We start from the raw sequence: 22,821 nt of genomic DNA on the forward strand, positions 1-22,821 counted from the left end.
TAAGTGTCTGCATTGAAGTTTTATGTAGGTTCTAGGGAAATCACATTCAAGTATTCATGTTTGTGTGGCAAGTCCTTTACCCAGTGAGCCATCTACCCAGCCTAGTATTGCTGCTGTCTGTAACATCAAAACTGTAAATTGCCTAAATTACTATCAAAACTGTATTTTAGGCAATCCTTTCCCCAAACCCTGGAACTTCTTTTCTTTCTGACACAGTGTTGAGTTTGACATTTTCGGCTCATGGGAGGGCTCTGCTGCTGTTTAAGGAGGTCTGCACTTTAAATTCTCTGAAGGCGGCTGCTGTTCTCTAGAGACAGAAGGGTAGAATTATTTATGAAGTTGTATATTCTGCTTCATACTTTTCATTTAGCTCTAATATTGCTGATCTGTCCTATACAGCCCAACACAGAAGGGTGAACATTTCTCCTCCCCTTTGCCTGACGTTGCTTGCTCCTCTCTCACAAGTTACACTAATATCCATTGTGGCAGATTTGTATTTCCTTTAAACCACTACTTTGGATTTTAATAGTCTTGACAAGTTATGTTTCCTGGGATCCAGTTTGGTTTTCGCAAAAGCATTTAAAAGCAATACTGTAGTGTATATTTCTATTGTAACTCTTGGTAAGAAAGGCAGTTTCTTTGTTTGGTGTGAGTACTTAGTCAGGGCCTGAGGGAAAGGACATCCACACCCCCCTCTTAATCCAAAGATTAATCTGAGGAGCCTGAAATTCACAGTTTTCAGTCCTTGTCTTTATCTCAATGAACTGGTAAACAGTTATTAAAAAGAAAAAGTATCTCTGATTTCCCTTCATGTTGGCAAGGAGTTGTGACATCAATATCTAGTATTTCAGGAGGAAAAATGTTTCTAATGAAAAAATGAAGAGATAGACTTATGGTAAAGACTTTGAAACTGTAATATTTCTCTTTGTTTATCATTGTGCGCCTCTGACCATGGTAGTATTACTGTCATATATTCATATGAAATGGCTGGATATCCAGTCAGAATTACATACAGTGCTCCAGATTTCCACATGCTATCTATGAGTGTCAGATCAACTATCAATGTAGAAGTGCAAATAGTGACATTAAATGTACTCAGTTGATAAAACTTTGTTTAAAAATTAAGAGGAAATCTGAATATTTATATTAGTTTTATAATTTAGCTTCATGTCATAAGTTTATTAGAAGCAATTTGAGCCTGACTGTGGAATTTTATATTTTTCTTACACTTTCATATTTCCAAATAACATCCTACTCACACTGCCTATCTCTCTCTCTTCCTCTCTCTCTCTCTCTCTCTCTCTCTCTCTCTCTCTCTCTTCCTCTCTCTCTCTCTCTCTCTCTCTCTCTCTCTCTCTCTCTCTCAAGAAGGGATGGTCCTGTCTTAGGATACCTGATGCCTAGATGGTTCTTTCTCCTTGCTAGGCTTCACATTATTGACAAACATCTTTTTGCAAGTAATGATCATAAAACTATTTAAAGCTTTAAACAGCAAAAATCAGTTAAATGATGTTTTATGATTTATACTTACATAAATCTAAGAGACCATGTACACAGCATCATGGCATCACTAGATGTCACCCCTGGTGAATCCTTCCTGCTCTGATGTTTAAACCCTTCTCCCTTGGTGCAGGAAGACTTTGTTGAAAGCAGGCAAGACATATTTCAAAGGTGCAAACTAGTCTGGTACCTTTTGTCTTTAAATTTACTTTTTCTGCTGCTGTAACAGACAACTATTGTATTTTCTATGTCACTGAAAATTCAGGTGTTTGGCCAGGTCTGAATGAGATGGGGGTCTGATGCTGTTCATCTTCACAACGCCGGAATTAATATGTAATATGTAACATGAAGCTGCCACCTTGGTGCCTGCAGGGACACAGCTTGTAAAGTTGAAATACTTCATCTGTACATGAAACATGATTTGTTGATTTTGCTCCATGTACGACAGATCTCACATTACCATTCCAGGTTAAGAGCAGGTTCCAACTGTCTGTAGCCTATTAAAATTAAGGTTGATAGAGTCTTTGTAAGGCTTTCTACTGATTTCTGCATTGTTCCACTTTCACCTAGTCAATAGGCTAGAGTCTGGTGTTAAAAGCCTTCACAGACACGACTAACACTGGCTGTTTTCATTAAATTTCCACATAGAATTTCCTTATCCAGCCTCAGAATAAACCCCCCCCCCCAGCCAGAGAGTCCAGGCCTCCTGAGCTGAGTCTGGAGGACTGATCATCATTGCCTAGCAGTTAGTAAATTTTCCTATTAGCTGTTGGGGGAACAGAAGTGAAATGAGTCCCCAGAAGCTTCTGTGCTGTGCATTCACAGTCCCACAACCAGTTACTATGTGAACAGGACATTTTCCCAATTCTGAGGAGAAGGAATATGTTGCATTTTAGATGTCTATACCTAAAGCTATGAAGACTTAGCTAATGCCTAAGCACAGTAGCAATTGTTAGAAAGGACTGTGAAAGCCACACTGGAAAAGGAAAGAAATCTAATCCTAAATTCAAACAGTTGGAAGATCATAAACTATCTCTCAAATTATGACTGACTTTCATATTTAATGTTTCTGATATATTCAATGAATGTTTTTCATTTTCATCTAATAATGGCTAGATAATTAATGCTCTGCCTGATTCTTACTTGATTAAATATATTTTAAAGATTTATTTTCAATGTTAATGTAAATTGAGTAATTAATTATTAAGAGGTTTTTCTAGAATGTACAAAAATAGTTTAGAAGTCATTTTATTATATACTCATTGTATTTACTCTAGTCTCCAATTCATGTTTCTTTTTTGTTTGTTTTTGTTTTTTTTTGGGGGGGGGACAGGGTTTCTCTGTGGCTTTGGAGGCTGTCCTGGAACTAGCTTTTGTAGATCAGGCTGGCCTCGAACTCACAGAGATCTGCCTGCCTCTGCCTCCGGAGTGCTGGGATTAAAGGCATGCGCCACCAACGCCCGGCTCAGTTCATGATTCTTATTCCAATGAGCTGTCTCTGTTTTTCTCAAGCCAAGACAAACTCACAAAACAATCAAGTCTTAGCATATAGCAGTGGTTTTTAAAATTACACCCTGATGATGTTTTTAACTGGAGAAGATATAATACCCCCTTCTTCTGCCAGAAGCTACCAAAATGTGCCATAGTCAAGATTCCATATTACCCAGAAGACAAGTTGTTAGGAGAATTGAAGCAATAGGGATGATGAGCTTTAATACAAGCTTTGTAGATGAAACAGCCCTAATCATATGCACATTGACATTAGATGATTCTCCATCAGTCAAAAATGTCCTTTATGAAGTAAAAAATCACATTTAATGCAAGTACATTATTAAACTTGAGCAACACAGATGAATACTTGAAATAAATCTTTGTAGTACATCCATGGTACAAAAGAATAGCTAGCTATGAAGAATAAAAAAGAAAAGTGAGCCCAAACCTGGGTTTTTGCACTGGAAGGACTTATTTGGTAAGACAAGACATATAGTCAGGTAACTTTAAGTTTGGTCTTATTAATAATTTGAGAGTTGGGGAAACATCTATATGTTGAGAATCTCAGTATATGGGAAGCTGAAAGTTATGAGAGGAAGGAATGATTCAATTTAAAATTGGTGATGATACCTTAGGGACATGATACATTAAAGTAAAGCTTAATGTTACTTTACAAAATGATATATGAAGACATGTAAAGATTATATTTGATAGAAAATACTAATGAATTTCAAGGTCCCAAAATTAGTTCAAAAGGGGGAAGGAAGCCAGTAACTGGTAGGCAAGATTTAAGAACATGAAATACTAAATAAACCCATAAACTAGTGACCTGATATTTACTGACCCAAATACTCCAATGATCCAAAGTTATTCCAAAGTAAGGTTATTCCAAAGTAAGGACCGGATGTTCTATAGTCTCAAAGTAGTATTTGTGTATTCTGCATTCTTGCAGTGACCAGTGATAGTTTTTCAGTGAAATATATTGAAAAGTTTAATTATGTGCACCTGTGTTTGTAACTTTCTGTTGCCCTGTCAAGATACTAGAGAAAATGGACCTTTAGGGTGCTAAGGTATGTTTAGGTTCATAGTTTCAGAGGGTTCCACCCATAGTTGATTGACTGTCACTCACATCCCTGCAGCAAGAGACCAAACAGACAAAACACTCTCTGTCAATAAATCCCTTTCCCATGAATTCACAAAACCGGGGTCCAGAACTAGGTTAAGCCACTGAGGGAGATCAGAGCTCTAGCTTCAACCTCTTTCAAAATTCTCACCTCAGATGAAAGTACTGAAGACTAAGTCTACAAGCCGTGAAGTCTGGGGATGATGAAGATAAAATATGACAATGCCCATGTACATATTTAGAGGAAGCAACATCACTGTGATATTTACTAACTTAATGAAAATCTCAAAATCATGGCTTACCGGAGATAAATTAGTATGTGGAGCAGGAAACAAATGTAACAAACAGAAAACAAATGTAACAAAGATGAAAAGTAGAAGCCATTTCTGCCTCAGCCATTGACATTCATCTGGAGTCATGAGAAGAGTAGCTCTCAGACACTGGTAAAATTGAAACGACACTAGATGGGTATTTTTGGAAATAATTTTTTTTCTTTTTTGGATTTTCGAGACAGGGTTTCTGTGTAGCTTTGAGCCTATCCTGGCACTCGCTCTGTAGACCAGGCTGAACTCGAACTCACAGAGATCCATCTGCCTCTGCCTCTCGAGTGCTGTGATTAAAGGCTTGTGCCAACAACGCCCTGCTGGAAATAAGTTTTCATTTTCAAAACTTTGCTAACTGATCCTTCGACATGTCCTGATTATGACAATATTTTGTATCACATTTGCAGGCACTTGACTTTAACACTCCATCAAGACTAAGAAGCTCCTCCAACAACCAGGTAAAGATGACAGTTCCTTTAAGAAAAAGCCAATTAGAAATTAAATTGAAGAAAAATCTATTTTTTGAATATGTTTTACTGCTTTCTACCCCATTAAAACAAAGAAATCCATTTCAAAACCCCATATTTCAAATATAATTACATTAATTTTCAAATATAAGTTTGCTGATTTAATTATTAATTCACCTGTTTTTGCTTGCCTATTTGTAGGAAAATATTGATAAACAGCCCTTTTCTTCTGTCCTTTACAGTTAGGTGAGATTGACAAATTAGTTTATTTAATTAATAAGTTAATAGATTCAATCACTAAAATTAATTCATTAATATGGATCTTGAGCTACTTGATAGCCGCCTATTGATAACTTTATTTCATTAAATTTTTCATTAAATTGCAGACAATATGATGAGGAATGGTAAAGACACTGATATATATGATGCTTTCCCTGCCACTTTTGTAGCAATATTTTCCCATTCTTATATGGAATAATATCCATGATTTTTTCATGTATATGTGATACTATGCATCTTTTCAGTATGAGATGACATTGGTGTCCTTCTGTTTGATAAAGCCAGGACTGCAGCAGCAACTGAAAAGCGTTCTCGCTGACATAAACTCATCCCATAAGGATTATGAACTCAGCATTGCCAATGGACTTTTTGCAGAAAAGGTGTTTGACTTTCATAAGGTGAGTAAAACTGCTTTATCTCAGAAGGTTGCTTCCACTCTAGACCTGAGTCTTCTTCCATCTACTATGTGAATAATGTCTTCTACCTTTCTATGAACCATGACAAATGTTATTTTATTATTCTTGCTGCTACTGTGGCCTTCAAAATACTAACTTTTGATCTAGTGAACCCACATATTCAGCGTGGTCCAACTGGTGGACTTCAGATGGAGAGACCATGGGCAGTAGCAGGGATGTTGAGCAGTAACTAGAAGTGGTAAGTGGGGGACTCCATGGCCTCAGAGATGAACCACTGCTTCCTTTGAGCCTCGGGTCTACTTACTAAGACAATGAGTCACTTCCTGTGAGCTGTCTTTCCTTGCCACCATTTTTTCTCAGCTATGCTCCTCATTTTTCCTTCTAGTTGTTTGTTCTCAGTGAGATTGTTTGGACATGAGTTCATTCCAAGGAGATGTAGCCAAATAAGGTCAGCTTTTATAGACATGGCAGAGGAGAAATTCAGCCTCAACAAAGAAATCGGTCAGGTGACTAAAATTTCTGGAGGACTTTGGTAGTCAGTGCTTCATCACTGCACTCTGCCCACTGGGAGGCCAAGAGTTCCAGTCTGTACTCTCTAAGCTACTGTACTCACCCAGCTTTGGAACCTTCATGCAGTGACTATCAGAAGCTGTTCACTTGGTTAGGACTATTAAGCAGTCACATGCCTCTATTTCTCTGGGACTTAATTTCCCTTCTACTTGTTCACTCTTCAAAGAATCTTCCATAAAACTCTGTCTCAATGACATCAGCAGGCTAATCACCTGCATCTTTGTCAACTCTCTGTGTTCCACCCAACCATTCCTGCTCACTCCAACTGTCACACACACAAATTCTTTGCCCCTCCCCAGCACCACTCCCAAATCCTTTGGTTATACTCCTAACTACCAAGTATCAGGCCACCATTTCTTTTTCTACCATCTGAAAAATTTTTTGTGATGTTTTAAGAAAGCAATTCTGTGTGCTTACTGTATTTGATTTTCATATTCTCACAGAGATTGCTAACTCATTCCTAAGGGAATGTCAAATTATTTAAAGTTCAAGTTGATTTGTCTACTGTGCTATTATATACAGCAGAACCTCATGTTCTTTTCCCTGATACTCATGGAATGGAAAGACACTGCAGTGAGTATAGGAGGCACAGTGAAGGCAAGCTTTCATCAAGAACAGGAAAATGAAGAGATTACTCCTTTTAACCAAAATAGAATTTAGTCACTTTCCTCACTCAGTTTCCTCCCTCCAGGTGCCCTTCCTCCAATTCCTTTTTTATCTTCCCCATTCTCAAGTTGATTGCTTCTTTATCTTTGACTATTATAGTTATATACATACATATACACATGTATGTTATTTGTGTGTATATGGCTTCAGGGCCGACCACTTTGCATTGGACAACCATTAAAGGGGATAGTCTGTGAGAGAGGCTCATTTTCCTTCTGTTAGAATCCATTAATTATGTATAATTCTTTGTCTAGGCATGAGCCACTTCATGTTTATTAATATTGCCATTTTTCTAATTTTTAATGTAGTCATTTTATTTTGTTTTCAGAGACAGGGCTTCTCTGTGTAGCATTGGAGCCTATCCTAGCACTTGCTCTGTAGACCACACTGGCCTCAGACACACAGAGATGCATCTTCTTCTGCCTCCTGAGTGCTGGGATTAAAGGCATGTGTCACCAATGCCTGGCTATGCAGTCATCTCTAAAAATGACTATTGCGCAAAAGACTTTTTTGTATTCTGGCTCTAACAGTCTTTCGACCCACTCTTTATAGATGTTCCAAAAGCCATAAATACAGGAGCTGTGATATAGATGTTTCTGTTGGGCATGGGCTTCCTATAATCTGTTGATCTCTGTATTGCACACAATTGTTTTCTGTGATGGTCTTCATTTGCTGTAAAGGAAAGCTTCTGTGATGAGGTTTGGTAGTTATATTTATCTGTGGATATTAGATAAGATTTACAATGTAATTTGGAATTATGCTGACCTAGCTAAGTGGTGGTAATATGTTCTTGTCTAATGTCCATGAACACACTATCCATCAGAAGTTGGTTAGGTTTTCACTACTGGGCATGATTTCCCTCCTGTTGAGGTGTTCTTAAGTTTAATTAGAAAGCTCTTTGATACCATCAACATTTGAGCTCCACTTATTGAACTTTTATGTATATATTGCCTTGCTGGCCACTAGCTTGGTTCACAGTTATGGCAGGCTTATCAAACTGTTGATTTTTTTCCTTACCTTGGTAACATGTACAGTATTTTTTGGCTTGATGAAACTTAGAGTGTAGGAAAGAGGCTTTCCATTCAGACATGTCTCAAACCATCTGAGTCCTGTGTCCTAAGTGTGTGTTGTCTTCAGTAATAGTGACATACCCTCAAACCCTGAGAGATAGACAAAGACTAAATCAATAGTTTACATTATTTTAGGAGTCACTTGGACTACCATGACCACCTATTCAAAAGGAGGTTTCTCATGACTGCTACTGAAATTTTTTGAATTTATAGTTTTGAGGGGAGCATTCGCAACTCAGGTGACTTAACTATCTTTAATATGTCAGTATATATGTATATACTATAAACATATTATGTATAATTTAGGTAAATATAAAATAACATTATTCCTTGAGGCTTCATCAAGCAACTTTGGTATTATTTGTTATCTCAAACATCTATACATATAGTAGATTATTCTTCTTTTTTTCTTTTCTTTTTAATGATGTCTATACCTGTGGGTCGTTCTAGAGATATGTACACTTGAGTGCAATTGCCTAAGGAGGCTAGAAGACATTATAGGTTTCCTTAGAGTTGCAGTTACAAGGTTATTGTCCATCCAACATAGGTGCTAGAAACTGAACTTGGGTCCTCTGGGAGAGCACCAAGAAGTATTCTTAAACTCTGAGCTTGTGATCCAGCACCCACAGTAAGTGATTAGGTAAAACTTTTTTGAACCTAAAAATAACAAATTTAGTTATCAGCTTAAATTAAAAATGGTTCTGGATAGAAGATAATGAACATTGTTCCCCAACCAAGGAGTAAAGGAAGAAATTAAAAGTAAAGTTGAAAATATGCTGAAACAAATGAAAAATATAATACACCAAAGCTTATGAAATGAAAATTTGAGAAATAAATTTGTAGCACTAAATACCTACTTTTAAAAAGGGTAAAAAACAAATGTAAACTATATATTACATCTAAATAAATTTGAAAAAGATGAGTATATTAAGCATTTATAGATTGAAATAAACAAGAATAATATAACATATAGAAATTAAGTAGATGAAAGAATAATAGCAAACAACTGTGAATTGAAGATTAGGGACATTTTTCGCAATGAAAAGAAAATCTGACAAACATTTAACTGGATCAGTAAGACAAGCAAACTCAATACTAGAAGTGAAGGAGATAATACAACTGACATTGTAGTTATCCAAATGATAGTGAGACCTTTATGAACAGTTACATTCCAAAGAACAGGATAATCTAGAATAAGTGAGGATATGTTTGGAAACATAAAACATATAAATGCTGAATCAAAGGAACAGGAAACTTGAATAGAGTTGCAATCAGTAATATTGATTTATAAATAAAAAGTCTCACTTCCAATGAAAGCTGAGGACTCCTAAAGTCACCAGATAATTACAGAACTGTCAGACTTTGTGAAACTCTTCTAAAAACCCTGAAGAGTAAGCATATCCAAACTTGTGTTAGAAGGTCAGCACTGTCATACTACACAACACCATTGCCATGCTATGCAACAGTACTGCCAGGGTACACAACAGCACAGCCATGCTACTCAAGAGTACCGCCATGTTACACAACAGCACTGCCATGCTACACAACATCACCACAGTACACTAGAGTGCTACCATGCTACATAAGAACTCTGAAAAAATGAAATTAAAGCCCAAGATCCATTTGGAATATGGAGCTTAAAAATCTTTTTATAATTTATTAATAATGTATTTTTAAATTTCATTTTATATTCTAACCACAGATATCCCTCATATCCCTCATATCCCTCCTCCCACCCTCCTTCACACTCTCCCAGCCCACCCTTAGTCCAGTCCCCTTCACAGGTAAGGGCTCTCTCTCATAAGGAGTCAACAAAGTCTGACACAGTAGCTTGGGACAGGGCCAAGTCCCTCTCCCATGTATGTATCAGTTATCTATCTACTGTATATAATATGTATTTATCTGTCACCTAGCTATCTCTAAAGGCTCCATCAAAAATCTGCTAGAACTCCTAACAAATTTAGTAACATTATAGTTTGGAAAGTTAACTTACCAAAAGTAGCATTCCTAAACACTACCCACAAACTATCTGGAAATTCAATCCACAAAACAATCCCATTTATATACAGCTATCAAATATAACATTTAGCAATAAGTATCATATTTGTTCTGTCTGTTAGTATTCCATTGTTGTGAAACACCATGACCAAGGTAATTATAATAACAGAAAACATTTAATTGGGGCTTGATTACAGTTTCAGATTCAGAGTTTTAGTCCATTGTCATTATGGCAGAGAGCATGGTGGCATGCAGGCAGTCAGGATGCTGGAGAAGAAGCTGAGAGTTTTGCATCCAGATCCAAAGGAAGCAAGAAGAGAAAAAAGCCACTGTGCCTACTGTGGGCTTCTGTGACCACAGAGTCCACCCTAGTAGCCACACTTCCTCAACAAGCCCACACCTCCTAATCCCTCCCAAACAGTGACACTCCTTAATGACTAAGCATCCAAACATATGAGCCTATGGATGCCATTCTTATTCAAACTACCACAGTCTGTATATAGGAAACTATAAAACATTAATCAAGGAAATAGATTGAAAATAAAAGGTTTGTCACCAGGTTTTAAAAAAATGGATAATATAAAATGTGGGAATCCTGTTTTCTCTGGAAAGACTGTGACAGAGGAGTTGGGGAAAGACAAGGAGAAAATATGTGAATGCCATTCTACTGAGTTCTTTAGCAAGGGTTCTCTAGAGGATAGAAATAACAGCCTACAGAAAGATTTGTTAAAAAGACTTGACTCAGTTGACTAGGGAGGCCGAGGAATCCTAAAATCTACAATAGGCAAGTCAGATGGTTTAGAAGACCTAGGTAAGAAGTTGTCAGTGTCCAGACCTATTAAAAAAAAAATACATGTTTCATTGTAGTCCAAAAGTCAAATGGCCTTGTCCCAGCTCCAACAGGCAAGCTGCAGAACCACCTCTTATGTTGGTCCTACTTGGACTTTCACTTGATAGGAACTGGATGGAGGAGGCCTACCTACAATCGAGTTAATAAACCTTCTGTTGGGCTGGAGTGATGGCTCAGCCATTAAAGGTTAGGCTCACAACCAAAATACCTTCTGTCATCAGTGATGCCTCAACTTCATATATCCTCCCAGACATATGCTAAGTAAAATTTGTTATGTAGACACAAAAAAATCAGCCATCAAAGAAAGGGATAAAGATAGCAGGATTCTCTTGGGAAAGGGACAGGATGCTTCTGCTTCCAAGAGAGAGAAACTAATCTGGAATTATTAGTGTCAATAGATGAATATAACAATATTGGCCCGCATTGATATATTTAGAGGAGTTCAGGACCTGGGCAAAGAGAAAAGTTTGTTTGGGCAACTAATATTTCCTTTTACAAACAAAGTAACTGCACAGAAAATACCCACCATTCAGTTTCTACAGCTAACACCTCTATGCTCTTTCTAAACACACCCATTCATCAATCCACCCCCCCTATCTCCCACATACCTGTATAATTTTTGGTGCATCTCAAATGTGCATCAGCAATTTCACCCCTAACCATATCAGCACATATAACAAGTTCCTAGAACTTAGCATGTTTCAAGTTCTTGTTCTTTTTCTTCTGAGATAGCTTCCTTAAATAGACTGTTTCAACATTACTTCGATATTTGATGATCTCTGAAAGACATATGTACCCTTGTAACTCATTGCCATCAGCTTTGATAACAATACTGTCTCCCCTAGAAAGTTCCCTTCCTTGTCCACCTCAAGGATGTCCTTACCTCCATCCCTTCCCCAGAAGGAGCTATTGTTCTGATTCTTCTTCCTTTTTCAACCATACATTGGTTTTCTCTGTTCTGGAACTTTAGATAAATTTAACTGTGTTGTAAACACTCTTGGGTTAAGGTGTCTTTCACTTAGAGAAGTGTTTTATGATTATGTTATGTTGTCACATTTATCAGCTGTCCGTGCTTTTCTCTTGTAAAAACTATTCTGTTTGTGTGAATATGTGATAGTTTGTTTATCCATCCTACTGTTGATGGACACGTGCTGTTTCCAGTTTCTGTTTATTGTAAATAAACCCATATGAATAGTCCTGTTTAAAAAATATGATAACTCTTAGAAAGAAATTGGTATGATATATTAATTGAATTTAAAGAAAAATGTATAAATGCCCAACAGCCTGTAAGTCTTCCAGGGTTGCCTGGAAGTGCTAGACTACAATATTGTCTATGTAGTTCTCTAGCCTCTGCTTCTCTCAGCTTTTTTCCTTACTGATAGCTTATGTTTATGACATTAATCTCTCTAAATATGGTGGAGTTTTGAAACTAATCTCTGTAATTAGTATCTGTGAATGGATAAGTAGATGTAGAGATGAATGAATGGAGAGATGGAAGTTAAGCAGTAAATGAAAAAGAGTTTGATTCATACATCACTAGCCAATCCTCAATGTTAGTACATAAAATGTTATATAATTTACTAGGATAATTATTAGTAAATATAGATCAATATAAGCTATATTATTTTTCTTACAAATACAATGTTTTTCCAAAACTTATGTATGCCTTTGCTATATTTCTAGAATAGTGGTAAATTGGGCAACTATTTCCTTTTTATGAAAAATAAGTACTTTTGAATGCTCACTAGGTAGAAATCAGTGTGTTTTATACTAGGAATGGTAATGAATACAGCATGCATGGTGTCAACTTCACAGAATTTGGTGTCTTATTTAGAATATCTCAAATGAAAGTAAAATGTACTGTGACGTCCATGATTATGTTTGAAGAGATGGTGGTGTTAATAACCATGATTGGGTAACTACATGTTAAATGTATCTATCAAATTATCATAATGTCCTCTCTACAAGTGTTCAGATACTAACTTTTTAAATGAAAGGTGAAAGTGAAGATATTGTTTTAAGCCACAGAAGGGACCTAGGAAAGAAGTCTTTCAAGAAGAGACAGTAGGTAATGCTTGGAAAACAAGCGGGGCAAGTCGGACAATAAGGAACATTAGAGTGTTGTTCAAAGGTTTGAAATAAGACAGGCTACATGGAATTATAATTCTAGAGGAATTATAAGGAACTTGGGGTGACAAGAGCAATACTGTGAAGAGGGAAATAACAAGAAATTAGGAAAATGAAGCCTAAAGCCATTTCAGCTCTGTTTGGAGTGTGGGGTCTTATCTTATGGATGGTAAGTAGCCCTTGGAGGCTTTTAGCTAGAAGGGAGGTAATGGGGACACTGGAATACTTATGATGAGAAGGCAGTGCTAAAGCCAAGACAGTCAGCTTTACCCATTATCACCAAATCCAACGCTGAGAAAGTAAACTCAATATTCAACATCAAGTTTATTACTAGCCTGTTTCTATTCCTCTGGTCATATTGTCTCATTATGGAGGCAAGTGGAAATGAAGAATAAATAATTCAAAATATATTTATTTTATTCTTAATTGCTGATATTTACAATACTGACTCTATTTTCTTATTTGCAGAATTACATTGATTGTGCTGAAAAGTTATACAATGCCAGCGTGGAAAGAGTTGACTTCACAAATGGTGTAGAAGAAACCAGATATAAAATTAATAAATGGATTGAAAATGAGACACATGGCAAGTAAAATCCTTTATTTTCTACACTATTTATTAAGATCAGTCTACTTGAAAAATGGGATTTTTATGCACATAAAATATAATCCCTTCTAATCTAATGATTGATATTATTTAAGACTATATATACTTGGTTGAATTTGATATTAAAATTACTCCCTATCAAAATAATATATTTGACAAAGATAATACCTTCAGAGAACTGTGACTCTTTATAGTACCTTTCACAGCAAAAATATGAATTCTAGACAAAGTTCTCCTCTAACATAAAACAAACATAGAAATCTGTTAATCTTTTATGCTGCTAATCAACTGATTACAAAGCTAATAGTACTTATTACTTAGTGGTGGGTTCTGATTTGTACTGTGAATTTATTCATGTATTTGAGTTTTGCTTTACCTCAGAACTATGAACCATGAGACTCACACTCCATTTAGCAGCATACAAGCACTCCTTGGAAGAAGAAAATGATTTCTCCATTTCATTTTTTCCCTCACTGTTACATTATCACTGTGGCTTTGCTCACTACCCACTGCAATTTCAAATAATATATATATAAGTATATATATATATAATATATATATATATATATAATACTTATGAACCAAAAGAAATGACAACACTTGGTTTTGGAATAACTGAGTGGCATTCTATACAACAGTAGTGAAGGACATTTGATTACCTCCTCTAATTTGCAACACTAAACATATTTCATATCCTTCTCTTTATATGCAAATATATGCACCCAGAGTCTAAATAATACCTACAATCTAAAAAGACTATGCTCAGCATTTCAAATTGTCTCCCTTATTCCATGCATTACTTCCCTATTTCTTTACACAATGCAATAGTCATACTTTCAAATGACAAATTGGATCATTTATCATTGTGTCCTTCCTTTTGCATTGAAACCCAGACAGTGATATTCTATCATATTCAGGATAATCCAAAAGTCTTACAGAGAATCAAACTTTCTCTTATTCTGGGTTTGCTTCATGCCTTTCTAAGCTCAGTGTAGTTAACATACTCTAATGAGGCACATTTCTTTATACATACTTTTCTTTTCCAATTTCTGTATTTTTGAATAGTCTCAGACTTGTGGACCATCTTTCTGCCCCTAAATGCTTTCAATTTAAGCAGACAGTCCTATTCATTGTCAGTTTTTCCTAATCTGTATCCTTTTAGCACAGTATACTTACACATTGCTGCAACACTGTATGCCAAAGTAACTTTCTTGGTTGTTGACTCTATTGTGCTATAGCTGTGGAAGATTAGTTAATATTGACTCCATGTAATGTAACTACCCAGCTAAATGGTTTAAGTCTTGTTGAAATAGCAACAATTATTGGGGCTGATGGAAAGGAGGCTTGGGTATCTACATCTAACCCCACAGTGAATGTGTGGTAATCTCAGGCAATAAATCCTAGAAAGCCAACAGGTATTATAGGTAAAATCATGACTGTACAGACAAAGAATTCTTTTTTTGTGGGAATCCAAGATGGCTTGGACTACAGCTTTCCTTGCTACAATTTAAGCATCTGGAATAAAGAATATAAATAAGGAAAGTCTCATTCATTTGAAATGGGGGGAATTAACCTTTTTAATGGAATCTAATTAAGTTTTAGTTGAATTAACTAAGTTTCAGAGAAGTCTGGTTAGTGCTATCAAGGGGCTCTTATAACTGTTTTCCCAGGTAGGAGTCATGTTGTCATTGTTTTTTGTTTCTTTGGTGATATTTCCATTATTTTTACTTTTAGTGATATATTTTTATCTCTCACACAAAATTGGTTCCAATTTTGTCTTTAAAATTAAGTCATAAATAGATAAATTGGTTTATTGGTCTAGGTAAAGTGACTAAGCACCTTAATCTTAAGATCTCCACGAATGTTGATCTTGTCACTGATTAACAAGTGATTTGTTAATATTAATAGTTGATTATTTCTGGGAAACGCTGAGCTATTTCTGATCATGACATGGTTGGGACATCTGATGCTGTCCAAGTTTTGAAGGAATGAATCATCATTTCCAGGGCAACTGTAGCTGGCAATGTTTCAGGGTCATCTGTCCATCAGGACTCCTCTGTGATTGTTGGCCAATAAGTCCTGCTTTGGCTGTCAAAGTTTGATTTTTCTGAGAATGATATTTCTGAAGTCTCATTGTTATTTTGGGGGTCACTTGAAAGTTTTTCTGTAAGCAGTGCTCAGAAAAGGGACATCCTGAGGTTTCATTTCTCTTGTGAGGGCTTCACCACTTCAAAATTTAGATTATTGGAAGTTTATTCTACATCAGAAGGACCTCCTCAAACTGTGTCGTCCATCTGGTGTTTGTGTGGCCATATTCTTTCAGGATAGTTATTGGTCACCTTTTCTGCTAAACAGATTTCTGTTTTGTTCTGGAAATGCAATTCCCCAGGTTTTGCTTGAGTGTCTTTGAGAAGGCTCAATTTCCTCACTGCAGGATTTGGTATATCAGCTGTATGAGGACTCACCGTAGCTCTGTGGACTCCAAGGCCATGGTGATGCTTACACTTGCTTTCTTGTTGAGTGTATCAATCATCCAAAGTCCTTGTGCTTCAGTTGTCTTCACAGGAAACCAAAAGAACAGCAGCACAGATTTCATAAAAACTTTAAAGGTTTAAACAAATACTGTCCTTAAAGGGTTTAGAACATAATGGGCATATTCATTATCAATGTGTTATTACTAATTTCATAGTTATTTGTATAATAATGATCTAAGAAGAAAATCGTGCCTGTTAACAGTCTGCGAGCATATTTAAAAACTATTTCAATATAGATGAGCATTGTTCCCTTCAACTTATTTTCAAAAGGCAAAATCAAGAAGGTGTTAGGTGGAAGCAGCCTCAGCTCATCGGCTGTCATGGTGCTGGTGAATGCAGTTTACTTCAAAGGTAAATGGAAATCTGCCTTCAACAAGAGTGAGACTCTCAACTGCCGCTTCAGGTCTCCAATGGTATGTACATATTGCTAAAGGACCCCCCCAATTTTGTGAGAATTGTGGTATTTGCACGAATTTCTTCTGTGTCGCCCGATTTGGTCAGATCTATCACCTGCTATATAGAAGTGGCATATCGTCTTGGAAAACTCTAAATGTTGCTGGACTCTCCACTACTTGAAGTGATTAAGTCAGACAATAATTAAAATTTATTTTTAATTACTGAGTATTTTATGTTAAATGCAGAGAAACTAAGATGAGTACCAATCTAAGTCTTAGTTTTATTTGTTCCATATAAAAATACAGATTGAAATCATCCTTATACATGGGGAATTTTAGATGCAAATGCTGATAACCATCAGCAGTGGCATGCCTTTCTTTGGTGGCCTACTGGCCAGTCTTGACATGAAGTCAAGGTTGATGGAGAAAGTTCCTGGCTTAAGAGTGTCTGGGAAGCAGAAAGAGATGAGCACAGAAACACCTCAGAAACTGTGTATGGATAACAAGAAAATATAATAAATCACAGTAAGACACAACTTGGGCTTGTACTCTTTTGTACTTGCAATACAAAACATATTCCAGAGGTCTTGTTAGCATTTCAGTAGCTGAGATGGTCATCATTTGGAAATGAATTTTTGTTCCATGTTTCTTCCATCTGCCTTTCACCTCACAGATGGTATAAGTTGTGTCCCTTTTAACAATAAAGACACAGTATGCAGCATTCTTGCCTCCTGGATTGTCTTTGGATTCTATTGGAGCTTAAAAAATGCATTATCCAATAAAAGCCACTTTTTAAAAACCCTTCCTGCATCTCCTTGTGTGTAGGCTTTGTAATAGTATAGGCTATGCGGTCTTGACTGCTGGTGTCACAGTTAGTGCAGATAGTTTAAAAGTTATTGAAGGAAGAGGAATAGTAGAACTCATAGTAAAATAAAAAAAAACTAACAAAAATTATTGAAATACCTTTGTGAGGTATTTGACTCTTTTCCATGTCCATATAGAAATGGCATTCTGTGGCTGAGCCATCCCAGTCCCTACTTGGAACAAGTCCACTCTGTCTTCTTTCCATGGGTACATGTGTTAATTGTTGTTCTGAAGCACAAAAGAACAATTGTATTAGAAGGAGATATCTTTCCTTCAAAGACACAGCACTAACTGTCCTCTCATGTGAAAATTTTGCCCTTAAAAGGGATATTACAGAAATGTTGGCAATTTTGTCTATTTTAATATCTAAAGGAAAAAGAACTTGTTATATGTGTGTGGTATTTCTAAATTTATGAACATTATCTTCAAGATAATTATTAGAATGCTCCTTAAGTTCATGAGATATAATCTACGACTTTGTAGGAATTTTTAATTTTTCTAAGACATCATTCTTAAATTACACAGTTTTGATAGCTCTAATCTCTATTTTGTTTTTGATGTGAGAAAATTCACTCTTTATTTATTGACATTTTGTAATTACTCATTACTTAATAGAGGCATTTCAGCTAAAACACTAAGTATAAGGTAATCTTCCACCTATTAGCTATATTAACCCATAGAATCCTCACTACCCAGTGGAGTGGGGGATTGTTGCCATTTCTATCATACAGATGAGGATCTTGAGACAGAAATGTGAGTTACCTTACCCCAAGAAAGTCTGAATGTTTACAATTAAGATGAATGCATTTTACAACCAACACTTGTAACATACCAGAAAATCTCCCAGGTCTACTGACTGAACCCGCGTTTTTATATGTACTTGGCCTATGAGTATGATGATATGGGATTGTAAATACCTCTTTGTGATCTGATTTCCAGTGTTCTGATAAAATAGTTGCTATGATGCATCAAGAACGGAAGTTCAATTTGTCTACAATTCAGGATCCACCTATGCAGGTTCTGGAGCTCCAGTATCATGGTGGCATAAACATGTACATCATGCTGCCTGAAAATGACATATCCCAAGTAAGTTATCATTGTCCTATCCATATAAGGGAATACTGTATACCAAATACTCTTGGTTATTTTATTTTTTTATGTGTGTGTGTGTGTGTGTGTGTGTGTGTGTGTGTGTGTGTGTGTGTGTTTGTGTACACAGTAAGGAAGTTGACACAATAGAAGGCTAAAATCAAGGAGAAAAATTAAATTCAGAATAAGAACTTATTATACACAATTTGCAAACTGGATTATTTAAACACAGAAATTCCCAGTGAACTAAATTTAACTTTGTGAATTTAGGAACTTTATAAAAATGTAAGTTTGATGCCCATGAAAATTATTTTAGAATTCCAGTGCATTTGAATTTAAGGCGTATCCACATACAGGATTTCTACTATTTATGAAAAAGAAACCTCCCATTATAAACCAGGCAAGTTTTACTTGTGAATTTCTTGAAGCAGCCATGATGTTGGAGAGAGGTACTTACTCTAGGTGTGCTTGCTTTGCATCCCAGGTGTGACTTCCTCAATCCTCTGAGCTTCTGTTCTCATGTGTTGGGTAAGAGCTGTGAGTCCAAGCTTCCCCATGGGAAAGGGACAGATCTATTATTCCATTCCCTGAAGCTGGGTCCTGGGTCTTTTGCCTCATGACACTTAGGTTGACTTATTATTTTGTTTTTAAATTTTACTTTATGCCTGTGGGTGTTTTGACTGCATGTACTTCTATGCATCAAACACATGTCTGATATCCTTGGAGCAAGAAGGTATCAGATTCCCTGACTGGAATTACAGATGGTTGTAAGCCTCATGTAGGTGCTGAGAATTAAACTGCTGAGCTAATTCTCTAGCCCTCCACTGTTTTTTTAAGCTATCCAAACATTATACTTTATATGTCTTTCATAATGGGAAAATGATTAGAAACACTGTTTTAAATAATAACTAAGCTCTGTTTTTCTTTGATCAGCCCCTGTTTTTGTATTCCTTTTTATGTCTACTCTTATTTTATTAGAGTAATTTTAAAATACTTTGCAGGAATAGTAACTCCAACTTTATTTTTAAAGATTTTTGTTTTCATAAATTTTAATTATTATAAATTTGGGGAGGATAGTATAATTATATCATTTCCCTCTTCCTTTTCTTTCCTTAGACCCTCCCACATATACCTCCTTGTTCTGTTTTTCTTACCTGTTATTCCACATTGCCTCTGTCTTTTCCATTATGGGCAGAGATCAGACATGTCATCACACATAATTCATACATCACACATCACACATAATTCATGGCTTGTCATACCAAAGTGAGTTTAACATGCAACTCACTTGTTTAAAAATACTTGAACTATTCTTTTCAATCATTTGCTCTCTGAGATTTCCTCCATATGTAGTTCCTATAATTAAACAAAAAAACAAACAAATAAATAAAAGACAGAACAAACAGAATCATTACTGAAAACCATGTGTCACGGCAGTGCCATTTCATCCTTTCCTAAAAGTGTGTTTTATTTAAAAATCTCTACAGATTGAATGCAAGCTGAACTTTCAGAATCTAATGAACTGGACCAGTAGGAGGAATATGAAATCTCAGTATGTGGATGTATTTCTCCCTCAGTTCAAGATAGAGAAGAATTATGAAATGAGGCACCATTTGAAATCCCTAGGGTTGCAAGACATCTTTGATGAGTGCAGAGCAGATCTCTCTGGAATGTCTTCTGGAGGCCATCTCTATGTATCAAAGCTAATGCACAAGTCGTTCTTGGAGGTCACGGAGGAGGGCACCGAGACCACTGCTGCCACAGAAGACAACATTGTAGAAAAGCAGCTCCCCGAATCCACAGTGTTCAGAGCTGATCACCCCTTTCTGTTTGTTATCAGTAAGAATGATATCATCTTATTTACTGGTAAAGTCTCTTGCCCTTGAAAATCCAATTGGTTTCCCATACAGTAATAGGCATCAAGAATCATCGTTAAGTGAATAGAATTTTCATTAAAAGTGCATGGGTTTGTTTTATTTTGTTTCAGTTTATTGGTGCTCAGCAAATAATATTGGTGACTTGACCCTTTTCAATTACCTGGTTGAAAGTCTCAACCTCTGCTCTCATCATTTCTACTCCTGTTTATTGCCCTCTGTCTAATTTCATTGGCTTTCTATCCACAATCTCCACTACCATTATTTCCAAAGTCCCATCTGGAAACATGGGTTCTGCTCTACTAGCAAGGAGAATGCAGAAACTGCCTGGGAGTCTTCTGTTTAATCTCTTCAGTTGTCACAGGTATCCCTGCTTCATGATACATCAGTTTGAGAAGTAAGCCACTTGTTTCCTAGAAATCAGTATGACGGATCATTCATCCTTGCTGACCAAAAGACACCAGAATTTGCTTTAGTACACTTGACTTTCCAGTCACTGTATAATGGAAAGGCTCTAAAATGCAGAATTGAGATTCTTAGGCAACTAAAATATTTTGTTAAAAACCTTAAATTTATAGCCTTTTGCTTTGCTTGATATGACTTAATATGTACATAGTTTTCAAATATTAAATACTTTTTAAACACTGGCAGTTGTTACTTACGGTATATTGTTTCATAAACTGTTAGGATAAATCTTTCTGCCAAAAGCCGCCTGAGCCCCACCTCCACGTGTGAGCTTTACGACAGCCGCCCACCGGAGTTAGGGCCCAAATTAATACACAGAAAGACTTGTATTAGATACAAATGCTGCTTGGCCAATGACTAGGAATCTCATCTGTTAGCTCAGTCTTAACTATCATAAATCTATATATGTTATAAGACTTAACTTATCGGACACCTTATAGGCGTCCCTCCTTGCCGGTAGCTCACATCCTGCCACTGGGGGAGGCAAACAGGAAAAAGGGGGACACTTCCTGTTTCATCGCTTAGCTATGAGTCTCCATGCTATGTCACTTCCTGCCTGGATCACCACTTATCTACATTTCCAAGAATCCTCTTTGACTCCTAGTACTGTCTAACTTGCTGCCTCATTGGCCAAACAGTACTTTATTTAATAATCAATAAGATAAACATACACAGTACATTACCCATCATCTCCTCTTTTCTGTCTAAATAAAAAGAAGGGTAACTTATCTTTTATAATAACTGAAGAAAACTATAACCATAACTATCTGTCTTCAATTCTATCAAAGACCACAGAAGGATAATATATAAACTCTAGAATTGACAGGATATTTCGCTACCTGGACAGTCACCCAAAGTTCCCGTGTAACATTGGGGCATCCATCTTCAGCCTATAGGCACACTTCTCCATTTTAACAGGAACTCCTCAGTACTGTCTTGTTTTGCAAGTTCAGCAGTCATGTTCTTGTGGGTCCTTCATGTCCAGTTTATACAGCAACAAACATTCCAGGCAAGAGCAGTTTCTTGCCCAAATGGCTAATCTTGCCATGTTGAAAGCAAACTCCATAATGAGTTTCTTCGATGCCCATCTTCCTTTCTGGCATAATTGGTGTGCCAGGAGCAGTTGTGTCTCACTGCCAAGAAAAACCCTAATCCATTTAAATGCCATATTTCTGTAGGTCTTTGAAAGGTTTGAAGAATACCTATCTATCTTAAATACATCTCTGTATATCTAGAAAACCTAACTAACCTAATTAGAAGTTCTGACTATTATAGGTAATTATATAACCTGTATTTAATTATGCATATCATTTTAAAAGATCTGTATAAACACAATACCTAAACAAGAGGAGACATATACATATCACAAAATTGACCTTAAAGTTGTATCAATAAAGTTGTATCAATGTAAAGTATTCATTCCTATATCCTATTCCCCTTTTTTTTCTTTAAAAAATTGACTATGCTCATTATCATTTATAGCCAACCCCATTTAAATGAAAGCATTTATAAACAATGTTTTGGAATATGGGCGTCGTTCTTTCTAAACTGCTTCCTGCTGATTTGGGGTGATGTTCATACCATTGGGATCATAATAAAACATAGAAACCTGACCAAGTCCTTGTTTTGTAGTCTGTAATCATCTCAGATTCAGGGGGTCTTGCTTGATCAAACCATATTCGTCTGGAAGGAATTCACAGCTTTTTATTTTCTGTGGAAATACAAGCAAAACCTTTATTTCTAAGTAGCCTGTCCTTAAATTTTGAAGTTAGAGCATTTTTAAAATGTGTAAGTTGGATTAATTTAGCGGCATTTATAATCAAATGTATTTTAGCAGCAGTAAGTCTTTGCTCTGCAATCAAACAATTTAAAGACAACAATATGGCATATAGTATCCAGATTCTCTGTGTATTTTCCATCTTTATGTGACTTTTTATTACTTTATTTTTACTTTCTTTTGTTTCTTTTTTCCCCCGAGACAGGGTTTCTCTGTGGAAATCCGCCTGCCTCTGCTTCCTTCTCTCACAAGTCTACATATATTTTTAAATGCAGTGTAAACCTTTAAAGTAATTTCTTCATCTGGATCTGTCTTTACTGTAAATCTTTACGTTTT

At 36.2% G+C, this 22,821-nt stretch overlaps 1 long non-coding RNA gene across 8 annotated transcripts; it reads right to left on the reverse strand.

Moving 5' to 3' along the window:
• Positions 1-22,481, reverse strand: LOC103159827. Of its 8 annotated transcripts, XR_003485766.2 has the most exons (9): positions 22,323-22,481; positions 19,658-19,725; positions 18,827-18,917; positions 18,198-18,346; positions 17,380-17,508; positions 11,637-16,044; positions 11,362-11,532; positions 1,532-1,997; positions 1-307 (listed from the first exon to the last, which is right to left on the reverse strand). It is a non-coding gene; the product is annotated as an uncharacterized LOC103159827 (long non-coding RNA). The 8 variants fall into 8 exon arrangements; XR_003485765.2 differs by lacking the exon at positions 18,827-18,917; XR_003485769.2 differs by lacking the exon at positions 18,827-18,917 and having other exon boundaries at positions 11,637-16,088.
• Between the last annotated feature and the right edge of the window lie 340 nt (positions 22,482-22,821).

This window comes from Cricetulus griseus, chromosome 5 (genome assembly GCF_003668045.3).
Source record: "Cricetulus griseus strain 17A/GY chromosome 5, alternate assembly CriGri-PICRH-1.0, whole genome shotgun sequence".
In the NCBI taxonomy this organism is placed as follows: Eukaryota; Metazoa; Chordata; class Mammalia; order Rodentia; family Cricetidae; genus Cricetulus; species Cricetulus griseus.